Below are 17,280 nucleotides of genomic sequence, written 5' to 3'. Positions count from 1 at the left end.
GTCGGACATTCAGTTATCCACTCGGTGAGTGTTTACTGAACGTCGAAATCATTTCCTGTGTGCCCATTTTTTACTTGAACCCGTCTCCACTCCAAACCAGTCAGGACCTGCGGTGCTGACTCGGACCGCAGGTCTACTCAGGTTTGAGATCTACTCAAACCACCCCTGATGATGGGGAGAGTTTGCTGCCGTCTGCGCTGAGCAGCCTCGACAACTAAGGTTACGTCCTCCTGACACTGCACCACCTCCAGAAGTAGGAGAGTGCCTGGTGGAGAATGTCATCACCTCTGTGTTTACCGGCGGCACACACACCTGCTACAACGGCACCTTCCTCCAAGCAACAGACCTGGGGGTACAGCCTCAACTTGGTCAATGGTTTAAACTTATCCAACGACTGTATCGTTTTTTCAACTCACTACATCAACAGACCGGCAATCAGCATTGTAAACAAGACAACACACAATCTTACTACTATATTGACGGCCAGTTAACAGTTTAACAACTGAACTACGGTCACTTCCCTGAGAGACAGTGAACAGTAAAGTGTACCTAAAGGAGTGGCGTCTCCAGAAGAGCGATACAAACTACGAGACAGAAACAAGTAACTCCATCTATTGGTCTCAGGTGCCATTAACAGACCGATACACCCACCCTCGACAGAGTCCAGCGAGTCTTCGGTCTCGGGTGAATGTTGGTGTGTTACTTAAGCTTTAATGTTTGTTAATATATATATATATAAGACAGTGAGTATTGTTGAAATAGTAAAATATAAATATATATGTATGAAAGGACAGTAAATACTGTGCATAAATGAACAAATCCACAAGGGCCGTGACGAGGATTCGAACCTGCGTCCGGGAGCCTCCCAGACACTGCCTGAATCGACTGAGCTACGACAGGGTAAAAAGGGTTGAAGCCGAAGTTCTACTGAACTTACTTAACAGTGCTTGTAATACTGTGCATGTTGCAACAGTGGTCATTGAAGTTCTTGTGTTGACTTGTTTAACAGCAATTACGCAACATCCCTCGGACTGGTGTTGTGTTTTATTCATAGTGTTGAGCTCAGCTTGAGTGTAAACATTAATATATATATATATATATATATATATATATATATATATATATATATATATATATATATATATATATATATATATATATATATATATGACAATGTCAGACCACGGAGGAAAAATGAAACAGGAAATTTCCTTAAGTACTTTCGTATATTAAATACATCTTCAGAAGGTCTGAAGATGTATTTAATATACGAAAGTACTTAAGGAAATTTCCTGTTTCATTTTTCCTCCGTGGTCTGACATTGTCACATTCTTAATCACGTGTTTATTTTCGTGATATACACACATATATATATATATATATATATATATATATATATATATATATATATATATATATATATATATATATATATATATATATATATATATATATGTATATATATATATATATATATATATATATATATATATATATATATATATATATATATATATATATATATATATATATATATATATATATATATATTTGGCTGTTGATTGCTGGTGTTGACTTCTTGATGTGTAGTGCCTCGCAAACGTCAAGCCGCCTGCTATCGCTGTATCTATCAATGATTTCTGTGTTGTTTACTAGGATTTCAGAAATCCTAGTAAACAACACAGAAATCATCGATAGATACAGCGATAGCAGGCGGCTTGACGTTTGCGAGGCACTACACATCAAGAAGTCAACACCAGCAATCAACAGCCAATTATTGCACAACTATATTCTACCCACCTCAAGACTCCGCTCCAATATATATATATATATATATATATATATATATATATATATATATATATATATATATATATATATATATATATATATATATATATATATATATATATATATATATATATATATATATAAAAAATCATTGTTCTGATATTGCATATAAATATTCAAATAAGTAAAATTTTAAGTTTTAAGTAAAATATATAAAAACACTAACTACTAGGCTACTAGGCGTTTACTAACAATGGGTGTTTGATCAATGGCTTAAGACTTTTCAGCCTTGAGAGGAGTATTAACACCTCCCCCCCCCCCCCATCTACAATAGCTCACTGATCAACTATTAAGTAAACTCTAGGTTGTATTCACCCCCCCTGTGTATATAACCCCCTTGCCCTTGTGTGTGTATGTTGTGTATTGATACTTGACAATATTCAAATGAGATTTACAAGATTTAGCTTTACATTCTATTATTTACAAGATTTTAAATACTAGGCTATGTATTCTCTCAAACCCAATGTACCTTCTTGTATATAAATAAATAAATAAATATATGTTGATTCTGGATGTGTGAACAATTTAGTCCTCGGTGTTGATCTTGGTATATATATAATAAATAAATTGATTTATATATTTATTTACATGTGTGTGTGTGAAGATACAACGACCCATTGTGTGGGGGAAAACCGCCTCGTGGGATTTATTGATTTATTTACAATTTATTACTTTACATTAATTTATATAGAATTTATTTCTTACATTAATTTATTTGTTTCGATAGTGGACTGTATAAGTTTATTCCCACAAATCGTTTCCTACACAAGCTGGGTGGGGGGGGGGGGGGGGGGTTATTAATGTAATAGTCTATCAATCAGAAATATCGATTGGTAGACAATTCACTACAATGTTACTAGGTGTTAAGACTACATATGCTAGTAAATACTGGGGAAGCCTTATCTGATAAGAAGGCTTCAGCATTTTGTTGGTGTAGAGTAAGTGTGTAGCCCGCTAGTCACGTGGTCAAACAGGAGCAATATTAACTGCATATTGTATGGAAAGTTAGTAATGTGTCGGTTTTTCCGATACATTGCATTTCTAGCCAATTTTAGGTAGGATATTTCAATGTACGTTACTCTTATTTATTTGTATGTAAACAAAGTAATAAGGAAAGTTTGAAAAATATGCAAATCACTTTTTTATATTATTTTATATTGTTTTGCCTATAATAAATGCTTAACATTGTGTCTTGGCATTTCCTTAATGATATATTTGTTTTTAAATAAACTGATCTATAAACAAATGTTGTGTATGTGTTTATTCATTATCCAGGAAATGTCATCTGCAAGGTGAAATATGATATATTGTTGATAAAAGAGTTTCAAGGTCCACCATTATAATCCAAACAGACTTAACCATTGGAGTGCGCAGTTAATACTAATACTAATAATATAACTTGTTGCCAGAGATACTTGTTGCCAAGTCGTATTGCAGCTGTGACCTTGTCTGTTAGACAACCGAGATTGTTACTCTCCCCATGCAAGTGTTTTGTTTGACACACTTCATTGTGTCAAACAACAGACCTATTGCTAGTTCATGTTTGTACTCTTTATATGATGCTGTTGGATCTTGGATTTATCCCAGCGTAGCTAGTCCGGTTTAACCTGTCATTAGAGAGATGAGACTAGGAGGGGGAGATGAGGAAGAAATGAGACTGCGAGAGAGAGATGAGTAAGAGAGTGAGAGCTAGATAAGTAAGGGAGGGAGAGATAAGTAAGGGAGGTTCAGAGAAGAATGAATCTTCTTGATTCACAAACCATATGTGTTCGCTGAAGTGTTTCTTGTGGTGCTCCCACTGTGAGAGATAAGTCTTGCCCCTCCCACCAATGACAGTACGCCCCCTCCCCATGCAACACCCCGGCCCTCCCCCACCGGGGTAGAGTGCCAGGCCAGTATATAACCATGCACGACACTGACCTCAGCACCACACCAGCCCTCAGAAGCCACCGTTCACCCCTCCAGCACCTGTGGAGTCCAGGTGGGTCTGCTTAGTGTCCAGGTGGGTCTGCTTATAGTGTCCAGGTGAGTCTGCTTATAGTGTCCAGGTGGGTGTGCTTATAGTGTAGCTATAAGCTACTGACTCAGTAGCTACAACTGAGCTACTGAGCCAGCCTTAAAAATGGAAGGATCCCAAGGCAACTAACCGCTACCCAATGGAACATGCCCTTCCCGGAGCATCCACTTGAGCACTGGAAAATTAGGTGATCCACGCCCTGAGTCATATGAACTGTTTACCACACTAACTATGGATGTAACGGGGAGGATTTACTGGGCCCCAATCCTTAACTGTAGCCTCTGTTCATCCAGGTTGTGAATAGGTACCTGGTTGTTAAACGATTTGGCGGGTCGTATTCCAGGGAAAATTAGGATTAAGGTCCTGTCCGAAACGCTATGCGTGCTAGTGACTGTACAAAAATGTAAGAACTCTTGTTTATATAAATAAATAAAATATAAATAAATAAATAAAACATTTCACATGCGGCTCCTAATGCCCAAGGTGAATAAAATCACGTCACCCCTCCCTCTATACCCACTCATGTCTACCCTCCTCACACTTCCTCTACCTGGTCCAGTCACACTCACTATTTTTTGTTTTACCTCCCTTCACGTATAAGTATGTATACTGGTGTATAATTATCAACATGTGTGGTGAACAAGTGTATATACTCGGGTCTGTATTGTCATACAGCATATCACTCACATACTCAGATATAGCCACAACAATCCTCTACGTCCCCTCCCCCCCCCCCAAGTCACAGCTTTTGCATAGATTATGTTGTCATAAAGAATTTGTACAGTGGTTGCTTCCTGCATCCAGATACATTGTGTGGTTGCGTGTCGCGGTGGAGGTTCAGTATCCCAGCAAACAATTTTAGGTTGCCACAACATATCTGGAAAGTATTTGAAAGGATTGGAAACGTTTGTTTTATCGTAACAGATACGATATTGTGTGTGGACCTAAATAGGTTTCCAAAACTTATAACCAAAACCTACGTATCTAACACTAATTTGAGATGTTGTGGCAACTTTACAATCCTAACCTGAATCATTCATAATCCATTCATATACCAATATGAATCTCTTATGAAAGGTTTGAGCCTATAATCTGAACCCTTTTCACATCTTTGTGTTTAAAGTTAAATTTCTTGAAATTAAATTATATTTTATATTATATTATTTTTATTATATTTTATATTATATTATTATTTTCAATTTAAATATTAAAACCAATTTAAGTGTAAAAAAAATCTAATAATTTATATTTCTTTTATTATTTACTAACAATTATAATTATTTACTAACGGAGAGAGGGGAGGCTGTACGCCGGAGAGTGGCGGCTGTGGCGGACAGTGGCGGCGGTGGCGGATAGTGGCGGCGGGCGGACAGTGGCGGCGGGCGGACAGTGGCGGCGGCGGGCGGACAGTGGCGGCGGGCGGACAGTGGCGGCGGGCGGACAGTGGCGGCAGTGGCGGATAGTGGCGGCGGGCGGACAGTGGCGGCGGTGGCGGATAGTGGCGGCGGGCGGACAGTGGCGGCGGGCGGACAGTGGCGGCAGTAGCGGATAGTGGCGGCTGTGGCGGATAGTGGCGGCGGGCGGACCGTAGCGGCTGTGGCGGCGGTGGTGGACAGTGGCGGCGGGCGGACAGTGGCGGCGGCGGGCGGACAGTGGCGGCGGCGGGCGGACAGTGGCGGCGGCGGGCGAACAGTGGCGGCGGCGGTCGGACAGTGGCGGCGGCGGGCGGACAGTGGCGGCGGCGGGCGGACAGTGGTGGCGGCGGGCGGACAGTGATGGCGGCGGGCGGACAGTGGTGGCGGCGGGCGGACAGTGGTGGCGGCGGGCGGACAGTGGTGGCGGCGGGCGGACAGTGGTGGCGGCGGGCGGACAGTGGTGGCGGCGGGCGGACAGTGGTGGCGGCGGGCGGACAGTGGTGGCGGCGGGCGGACAGTGGTGGCGGCGGGCGAACAGTGGTGGCGGCGGGCGGACAGTGGTGGCGGCGGGCGGACAGTGGTGGCGGTGGGCGGACAGTGGTGGCGGCAGGCGGACAGTGGTGGCGGCGGGCGGACAGTGGTGGCGGTGGGCGGACAGTGGTGGCGGTGGGGGACAGTTGTGGTGGTGGCGGACAGTGGCGGACAGTGGCGGCGGTGGCGGACAGTGGCGGACAGTGGCGGCGGTGGCGGACAGTGGCGGCGGTGGCGGACAGTGGCGGCGGTGGCAGACACTGGTGGCTGTGTCTGGCGGTGGTGGCGGGCGGTGGCGGGCGGTGGCGGGCGGCGGCGGCTGTGATGAGTGGTGGCGGCTGTGGTGGGTGGTGGCGGCGTTGGTGGTGGGTGGTGGCGGCTGGCGGCGGTGGGTGGTGGCGGCGGTGGTGGTGGGTGGTGGCGGCGGCGGCTGGTGGTGGTGGGTGGTGGCGGCGGGTGGTGGGTGGTGGCGGCTGTGGTGGGTGGTGGCGATCGGCGGTGGTGGGGGCTGGTGGCGGCTGGCGGTGGCGGCTTGCGGTGGCGACTGTGGCAACGGGCGGTGACGGCTGATAGCGGGCGGTGGTGGCGGCTGGTGGCAGGTGGTGGTGGCGGTGGTGGCGGCTGGTGGCGGGCGGTGGCAGCTGGTGGCGGCTGGTGGTGACAGCTGGTGGCAGTGGCAGCTGATAGCGGCTGGTGGTGGTGGTGATGGCGGCTGGTGGTGGCGGCTGGCGGTGACGACTGTGGCAACGGGCGGTGGCGGCTGATGGCGAGCGGTGGTGGCGGCTGGTGGTGGTGGCAGCTGGTAGCGGCTGGTGGCGAGCGGTGGTGGCGGCTGGTGGTGGTGGCAGCTGGTGGCGGCTGGTGGCGGCTGGTGGCGGTGATGGCGGCTGGTGGTGGTGGTGGTGGTGATGGCGGCTGGTGGCGGGCGGTGGCGGGCGGTGGCGGTTTGTGGCGGCTGGTGGTGGCGGCGGTGGTGGGTGGTGGTGGTGGTGGGTGGTGGTGGCGGCTGTGGTGGGTGGTGGCAGTGGTGTCGGCGGCGGCTGTGGTGGGTGGTGGTGGTCGCGGCGGCGGCTTTGGTGGGTGGTGGCGGCGGCGGCGGTGATGGGTGGTGGCGGCGGTGGTGGTGGGTGGTGGTGGCGGTGATGGGTGGTGGCGGCGGCGGCGGCGGTGATGGGTGGTGGCGGCGGTGGTGGTGGATGGTGGTGGCGGCGGCAGCTGGTGGTGGTGGGTGGTGGCGGCGGGTGGCGTTGGCGGTGGCTGGTGGTGGGTGGCGGCTGGTGGTGGGTGGTGGCGGCGGGTGGTGGGTGGCGGTGGTGGGTGGCGGTGGGTGGTGGCGGGTGGCGGCTGGTGGTGGGTGGTGGCAGGTGGCGGCTGGTGGTGGGTGGTGGGTGGTGGTGGGGGGCGGCTGGTGGTGGGTGGCGGGTGGCGGCGGGTGGCGGCCAGCTGGGACACACCCTTCACCACTGAAGGTCTGAGCACAACTAACCATATGTCTCTCTCACCACCAGCTCAGTGTTGCCAGCTCGCGCTCTCAAAATGTTTCCTTCAAAGATTGTATATTATCTTTGAACAACAAGTTTGATTATCAAGGAAATAATGCATATATTATTGTCACATTAATACTGTGCAGTATCTTATTACATTCCTGCTAAATAATTATAATTTGAAACAGGACAAAAAATCCAACATATATATAAAAACCAACATTAGAGATCACGAGGCCTAGGCCTAGGCGTTTCTGTGACCACACATCCTGCTTTGCTGGCCTGCTACCCTCTCACACCTCACACTCTTAACTCTCTCATAATCACTCTCACTCTCAATCACTCTTACACACTATTACTCACTCTTACTCTCAATCACTCTTACACACTATTACTCACTCTTACTCTCAATCACTCTTACGCACTATTACTCACTCTTACTCTCAGTCATCCTTACTCACTCACATACTCACCCTTACTCTCTGTCACTCTTACTCTCTGTCACTTTTACTCTCTGTCACTCTTACTCTCTGTCACTCTTACTCTGTCACTCTTACTCTGTCACTCTTACTCTCTGTCACTCTTACTCTCTGTCACTCTTACTCTCTGTCTCTCTTACTCTGTCATTCTTACTCACTCTCAGTCACCCTTACCCATTCATACTCACTCTCTCACTCTTACTCTCATACTCTTACTCTCAATTACTCTTACTCTCAATCACTCTTACTCCCAATCACTCCTACTCCCAATCACTCCTACTCTCAATCACTCCTACTCTCATTCTTACTCTTACTCTTACTCCCAATCACTCTTACTCTCAATCACTCTTATTCTCATTCTTACTCTTACTCTCACTCTTACTCTTACTCCCAATCACTCTTACTCCCAATCACTCTTACTCTCAATCACTCTTACTCTCAATCACTCTTACTCTCAATCACTCTTACTCTCATTCTTACTCTTACTCACTCTTACTCTCAATCACTCTTATTCTCATTCTTACTCCTACTCTCACTCTTACTCCTACTCCCAATCACTCTTACTCCCAATCACTCTTACTCTCAATCATTCTTACTCCCAATCACTCTTACTCTCAATCACTCTTACTCTCAATCACTCTTACTCTCACTAACTCTCAATCACTCTTACTTTCACTCTAACTCTCAACCACTCTTACTCTCATACTCACCCTTACTCTCAATCACTTTTTCTCTCACTCTTACTCATTCTGTCACCCTTACTCTCACTCTTACTCACTCTCAGTCACTCTTACTTATACTCACTCTTACTCACACTTACACACTCTCTGGCACTCTCACTCACCTTCAGTCACTCTTACTCACTCCTACCCACTCTCGCTCACTCTTACTCACTCTAGTTAATAAGAACACGCCAATATAAGACAACAAAACGTTTTCAGATTCTTTCACACCACTTTCCAGCAACTTTTATAATTTATATAAATTATCTTAGGGAATAATACATAAATTATATATTTAAAAATGATATTAGTGTTTAGTGGAATGCATAAGGAGTCAAATTGTGTTAAAAAGAGCGATTTTTAGAAAATTTGGAAAACTACTTTTTTCTGATCATATTATAACAAAATGGATTTTGAACGTTTCACTCAGCCAATATATATCATTCACAATTTATTAAAGAATTTTACAAAAAAAAAAAAACACCATAAATTTTATATTTAAACATGTAAAAACTATTTGTAATACATTAAGAACAAAAAAGTTGTAGAAAAACAATTTATTATAAAACCTTTGTGTTTGGATTTTTTGATTAAAAGTTTATCAAAGGCTCTCCTGCACCATTCTCAATGCAAATCATTCCCACGCCTATGGGAAGAGATAGACAAACGTTTTCTAGATGATTTGTGTTTGCTGGGATGGCGCCAACTGCAGCCCAGGATTCTTTGTGTGGTGTTGCCAGCGTCTTGGATCAAGTTCAAGTTCAAAAATTCAAAAAAATTCAAATGTTTATTCAGGTAAAGTACATACATACATAGATACAAATACAAATATTGATGAATTTACAAATATTGGTGATACAAATATTGATGAATTTACAGATAGAGCTAATACATACAATGCCTAAAGCCACTATTACGCAAAGCGTTTCGGGCCGCTCAGTTTCAGGTTTCGTTAAGTATGTCTATTGAAACAAGAACAACTACATTTCAAAGGGATAGAGTAGCTTAGGCTATTTCTCCCCCCCCCCCCCCTGTCCTGGATCTTTTCTCCTGAGAAGCGGCGCTGTGGAACACTTTGTTATGCGCGTGAAGATGCGCACAATATCGTACATGTTAACTAAACAGATTTCTCAATCGTAACCAATAGCTTGAACGTGGGTTATTATATGTCGTCCTGTATCATACGCTCCTACAGCTGTATTTGGTCAACTGCGTAGTCAACCCTTGAGTCATACCGAATGGTTATTATCCCTGTGGTTGTGACCTTTGAGCTGTGGTTTATGACCTGAGCAGTCATAAACTGGTATTATCCCCCACGGTAGTCAGTGATTATCAAAACAAGGCACCAAGGCGGGGTAATTATGTAGCCCCTCCCCCCCCTCCCATCTTAGTGACCAAGAGTCATACCTAAAATTCATTGGTAGACATTGACATTGGTAGACCTATTAAACATTGATAGACGCGTTCAATTCAACTCTTGTAACAATGCATTTCGTGTACTCTGATCCAAACTAAATTAGCAGCCTGACCTATACCCAGTATAAGCCAATATTCCTCGATACTACCTAAGTAAAATTTGACTGATATTAAATAATAACTTTAGTAATCATTCAAAAAATCCCCAATGACTCAGCGAATGAAGAAATAGCTTAGCCTACTCGGCCACGGCGACCCTTGCTTACTGAAACCATGTTATACGGCTTAACTAAACCATGCTGGACGACTCAACCAAACCATGTGTGACAGCTCTGTCTAAACCCTGTGTGACAGCTCTGTCTAAACCATGTGTGACAGCTCTGTCTAAACCCTGTGTGACAGCTTTGTCTAAACCCTGTCTGACGGCTCTGTCTAAACCCTGTGTGACAGCTCTGTCTAAACCCTGTGTTACAGCTCTGTCTAAACCATGTGTGACAGCTCTGTCTAAACCCTGTGTGACAGCTCTGTCTAAACCCTGTGTGACAGCTCTGTCTAAACCCTGTGTGACAGCTCTGTCTAAACCCTGTGTGACAGCTCTCTCTAAACCCTGTGTGACAGCTCTGTCTAAACCATGTGTGACAGCTCTGTCTAAACCATGTGTGACAGCTGTGTCTAAACCATGTCAGACGGTTCTACCCAAAACGTATGACGGACACACATCAGAAAATAATGGAAATGGTGTCACGGTCCGCCCTGAACCATTATAAAGTCGTTTACAGAAAGAGCGGCAGAGAAAGGCAGCAGAGTGAGGTGAAGGGCGAGAGGTTCACGAGCTGAAAATTGTATTTAATGCCATTTAGATAAAGTATTATGGATGATAACCTCTGGTTGACAATAGGTTGAACAAACTGGCACTTAAATGCCTGCTTTGAATGGCTTTAGCTTAATGTTAAGCTCAGTGAAATAGTCTGGCTTTGCTAAAACAGCTTTTATTGTTATGTTGTGGGTTCGATATCTGCCCTACAAGGGGTAAAGTGCCTGGTGATGTTCAGTCTGCACACAATTGGGAATAAGTTGTATAACCAATTTTATACAGTTTAAACAATTTAAAAATAATTTAAGATTGTACTTGTGATAAGTGTTGTCATTACCACACGAGAAGTGGGCAGCTGTGTTGTGTTGGACGTGGCAGTGAGGAACCAGGTGGTGGTGCTGCAGACGAACGCAAGTCGCAGCCTACACAACACGGTTCACTCACGGATTTTAAAACACGAGAACTTACCAAACCTAACTCAACTCAACTTAGCCTAACCCAGTCTAACCTAGCCTAACACAACCTAAACTAATCCAACCTAACCTACCTTAACCCATCCTAATATAGCCAAGCCTAAACAAGTCAAACCTAACCTAGCCTAACCTAACGTAAAATTTACGTAAGTTAACGAAACCTAACCGTCCATACGATAGCCTAAGCTAATGTATCCAAACCGAACGGTTTTTACCATCAGAAAACGGATGTTGTCGAAACGTCTTGTGGATAGACCTTGATCATATTCCTAGACCTGTCTTAGGGAGGAGAGATATAACTCAGTACCTCCAGTGCCGAGAGGCAGGATAACGAGAGGCTTTCACTACCAAACCAGTCACAGGTTATAAGCATCACCAGAGGGGTAACGCGCATATTGTAAGATAATATTTCCAAGTGCTTCACACTGAAAACAAACGTGAAAATGCAAGCGATGAGTCACAATAACGTGGCTAAAGTAGATCATATCACTTTTTCACTTTCAAACGTGAAAAATTTAATTAACAAAAACTTGCCTTCTTCTCTTGCGCATCCGGCGGCGGAACCGTCTAGGCGGTCTACGTACTCTACGTCGGTTTCTTCCGCTTTCACGGTGGTTCCTATATAGAAGGGGTGACGCCGAGGAAAATAAAGACTCGCGTCAATACCAAAACAAAAAAAGACCACTATCTGGCGGAGGAGATGGTTTACCTTGCCCCTCTTTGTTATGCGACTTCTGTCGACCACCTCCGGGAGCCGCCGTTTTTGATTTAGTGATTCCAGAGTTTATGCGGCCCCGGAAGCAGGGGAATCGTTCCCCTAATGACATAGAGTATTTGATATGGGAGGCCTATAAGCACAAATATCCTCTGTATAAGTTTCTTGAGAAATATTCGCCTCCCGTTGAGGTTTGTTCTCCTGTCCAGTAATTTATTTTGTTTGCTATGCGTTGTGAGGTTGTATCCGGTTGTGTACTTGGATGTGCATGGGGTGCGGTTGTGTGTGTGTGGGGGGGGGGGGGGGGAGCGGGTTTTTGTTCCCGGTTCCTGCATGTTCCGATGCGCGCTTGTTTGTTGAGTGTTTGTGTGGCCCTGCCACACAACACACAAGGACCACACAACACACAAGGGCCACACAACACACAAGGGCCACAAAACACACAAGGACCACACAACACACAAGGGCCACACAACACACAAGGGCCACACAACACACAAGGGTAACACAACACACAAGGGTAACACAACACACAAGGGCCACACAACACACAAGGGCCACACAACACACAAGGGCTTAACAACACACAAGGGTAACACAACACACAAGGGCCACATAACACACTGGGGCCTCACAACACAACAAGGGCCACAAAACACAACAAGGGCCACACAACACACGAGGGCCACACAACACACGAGGGCCACACAACACACGAGGGCCACATAACACACGAGGGCCACATAACACACGAGGGACCTGCCTGTTTTTGTTCCTATTATCATGCATTGCAGATGTACAGTTGCAGAGTGCTCCTGGCAGTATGGGTTCTAGTCACTTCTGGGGTGTGAGATATATATATATATATATATATATATATATATATATATATATATATATATATACATATATATATATATATATATATATATATATATATATATATATATATATATATATATATATATATATATATATATATATATATATATATATATATATATATAATTAACAGGGCGAAATTAACTACAACTACAGGGTAACTACAGAGTCACTTCTGGGGTGTGAGTTTTCATTCATATATATATATATATATATATATATGTCGTACCTAATAGCCAGAACGCACTTCTCAGCCTACTATTCAAGGCCCGATTTGCCTAATAAGCCAAGTTTTCATGAATTAATGTTTTTTCATCTACCTAACCTACCTAACCTAACCTAACCTAGCTTTTTTTGGCTACCTAACCTAACCTTACCTATAAATATAGGTTAGGTTAGGTTAGGTAGGGTTGGTTAGGTTTGGTCATATATCTACGTTAATTTTAACTCCAATAAAAAAAAATTGACCTCATACATAGAGAAAAGGGTTGCTTTATCATTTCATAAGAAAAAAATTATAGTAAATATATTAATTCATGAAAACTTGGCTTATTAGGCAAATCGGGCCTTGAATAGTAGGCTGAGAAGTGAGTTCTGGCTACTAGGTACGACATATATATATATATATATATATATATATATATATATATATATATATATATATATATATATATATTGTGATTTTATTGGATGAACTATAGATTGGTGGGGGGGAGGAGGTTGTATTGTGGGACAGTTGCTTAATTTAGAAACTGTACTTGTGGTCGATCTCGAACCCATTGTTGATGTGACGACTTATATTGAATTTTGTAACTAGCTCATCAAGATTGTAACTTGCTTAGCTAAATGAATTGTGGGGTTCAGTCCCTGAGCCCATTATGTGCTTCTGTAACCCTTTCCACTACCATCCACAAGATGGGTATGGGGTGCATAATAAATAACCTAAACTAACTATTGTGTGATAATTATTAATTATTTATATTATTATTATAGTATTTATTATAATAATAATTATATATAATAATATTTTTATATTTATTATAATAATAATTGTTGTATTTAATAATTATCACTCTTCCTTCTAATTTTTCTTGAAGGAGGCCGGCCTCCGGTGAAAGAGGGTTGTGACGATCTCTGTCAGGAACCCGTAGGTGCGGGACCGGAACGTCCACCTCCCCGGGGTCGTGCGGCCCAGCTCTGCTTCAGGAGGCTGGGGTCGTGCGGCCCAGCTCTGCTTCAGGAGGCTGGGGTCGTTCATACCCTTGCTGGGGTTGGTTCTTCTCCGGCCCCGACCACGGCGGTCTCCGGGTTTGGAGTCCCTGTGCCTTTTTTTCACCAGTTTCGAGGTCATCCCCGGAACTCACAGTTCCTGCGACGGCGCTGGAACCAATCGCATTGGCGTTTGCCTTTCCATTGGAGACTTTCAGCGCCGTGGAGAGGGGGGACCTGCTGCCTGGGTAACAGCTTCTCCGTATTAACCTACCCTGGCTTTATGCCCTCGTGAGGCCTCTCCAGACCAACAACCAGAGCACAACACCATAGTCTTCTGAGACTGATGGATGCCTACTACTACTATATATTGTACCTAATAGCCAGAATGCACTACTTAGTATTATAGACTGTGGGTTGGTTGGTGTTGTCGTCGTTGATCCTTCTCTATGGACAACCCAACCCACAATTCGGCAGAGTGCTTATACTAGGAGATCACCCTTGGCGCTTCTGGCTCTTGGAGAGGGGCTCAACGTCACACGTTTAGGGGATGCGGCTCCAACACTTAGCCTCGTTGTCACGTGCACACACCCACTCGAGCCACTGTGACTCCCCACTCTCTCCTTATGAGATATGATCTCCTCAATCCCCTATGACTTACTAGTATTACCTCCTACCCTGTCCACGGCAGTAGTTCTTGGTTCTTTCTCTCTCTCTCTCCTTCTTTACTACCTCCTGGGAAGCCTCACTAGGACAAGGGCAAACACCAGCAAATTGTGACACATTTACTGGACAAAGCACATACACGATACATACACACATATAATAATAATGAATCCTATACTCTATAATATCACAATCAGGTTGCACTCCAACACCATCAGAACTCTATTATCAGCTTATCAAGTGGTATCCTATCTCCTGGTTCACCACCTGATACTATTAACCTCCTCAAGTTGATCAAGCCTACATACACTGTTGCACTATCAGCAAGATAATATATATATAGAAAATCAGCATTTGAATGCAATAACATATATCAGTATAAATGTTCATTGATACATAACAATGATTAATCGATCAATATCAGTCCTAGAACGCATACATCTGTAGGTAATCAAGCCTACGACTGTAACTCTAAACTTCAGTATAAAACACTCCTTGACATAAGAATGCAAACAGTCACTCACCACTCACTGCGTCTTGCACGCTAATGACAACCAAACACTATCAACTCCCTACTAGTAATCCACCAGAACTTCCCCTTCCACCTCTGGAAGTTCACTACCCTAATATCCTTAGGTTCTTCCGGGCTTCACTACCAGGATCCTCTGCAGCTCCTCCAGGCTGCTATCATGAAGATTCCTTGAGCAACTATGGTGCTCTACTACTTCTGCTAGGTTCCTCCACAGCTCTCTTGGCTGCTACATCACCTCTACAGAAGCACGTGACACTCCTCTTCACTGCTTCTCCTCACAGCTCGAGGTCCTCTCCTTCACTACCTTGGAGTCTCATCAATTACTTCATCTAGGCTGGCTTCGAAGTTCTCAGCAACTTCTTCCCCAAAAGACAAACCTGCAACCCATCGACACTCCAATAAAATGTTCCCCTTTAACACATAAACAAAAATAACCACACAATATGCTTGCCTCAAACCTCTATCTGTTCTCTACATACAGTGAGAGTGGACTCCCCCGTTTTGGGCGGGTCCATACTCCACCTCGCCTGGCGGCGGTCCTCACTCGCTGGGAGGGTCTTCCTCCGTCAAGAGCCAGGCTCCCTCAGTCGTCCGCCAGCGCTCAGAGGGGGCGGACGTCGCTCCGTGCTCCTCCCTCTTCACTCTCCTATTTCAGGCTTTCTGCCTTATTAAAACATGTCTAACTTATAAATAAACATTGCTACTGTCGCTGGGCACACGACCAACTACAAGTGATCACTATGAACTGGCGTATATCGTGCTTACCACAGATTAACTGATCGAGGGCGCTTTTCCTCTGACGGCGTCTGGTCAGGGCGCTCCACACAGCCCACGAAAATGCCTCTGAGTAGCTTATTAAACTCTGCTCGTCGACCAGGACTTGATACCACAACGTTCCCAGCTCGGTTCCACAGCCGGCACGTCTACACACTTCTCTTCTCTTCGAGATATATCACTAGGGGTTCCCTTCTGGCGGGAGCTCAAATGGAGCGCGGCTTCCCCCTGCGATGTCTGGCACTCAAGTGAGGTCAAGGTCCTCCGGAAGCGAGCCTCACGCCTCCAGCAAAATGTCCACATCTCCTCGCCAGTCATTTATCTATTTTCTTCTGCATTGCCCATAATCTCAAACTGTTATACATATCCAAGCAACTATTTTACATATGCGTTATCACCTCAATATTTGCTAGACCTTCTAATCAGGTCAGGCTTGATGAATAACTCTCAAGGAGGGAGACTCGTTTCTCCTGTAGGCTGAGATCATAACACTCCCCTCCCCTTATTTTTGAGAGTTATTCCAGTGGCAAACCTCGGGATAATACATCCGCCACCACGCTGTCTCGTTCTTCAACCGATTGGTTCGAACGGTTGATCTGCTTACGTACTCCCTTAAGAGTCTGCAATTAGTTCGTTGCTCTTTGCAACATCTGGCTCACAACTCGCCAGAAACATGATCTTCTCATAAACGATTTGACCTCTCTGGCACCTCTTGGCTAGGCTGTCCTCCTTGGACGCCTGCACTCCATCGTTCCACTCTACTTATTGTCTCCACCCTCCGTTTCCTCGTCTTCTTCTCTTCTCGTCCAGAGTCAGACATCTGCTGTCTGTACCTCCTCTGTCGTCTTCACACTTCCATCTACTGCCATTATACTTTCGTCTCCTGCCATCATACTTCACTCCCTCGTCTTCACCGACGATTCTCCCTTGCGTCTCCTCATTTATCCAAGATCTCATCCTGTCTGACTTCCATTGAGTCCTCGGCTTTCTTCTATCCATCCATGCTTGCATCATCATCCTCTTCCCACACTTTTCACCTCTATACAACTCCATTTCTTCTCCTTCAACACTTCTTCGTTCCCTAAAGGTTTCTTCGAGCACTGTACTACACTCAACAGCACTCGACCGTACATGTCGCTCTATCTCTCCCAGAGTGCTCGTAAGCATCTCTCCACACATACTGTCTCTTCTCCTTTCATTTTCTCGGCTATTACTCTTCACCATCTCTCCTCCACGTTTTCTGTGAAACATGTCAACTCTTGACATCTCCCGCAACTTAACTCCATTATCCATATGCCTC

Source organism: Procambarus clarkii, chromosome 11, assembly GCF_040958095.1.
Source record: "Procambarus clarkii isolate CNS0578487 chromosome 11, FALCON_Pclarkii_2.0, whole genome shotgun sequence".
Lineage (NCBI taxonomy): Eukaryota > Metazoa > Arthropoda > Malacostraca > Decapoda > Cambaridae > Procambarus > Procambarus clarkii.
This window is presented reverse-complemented; position numbering follows the sequence as displayed.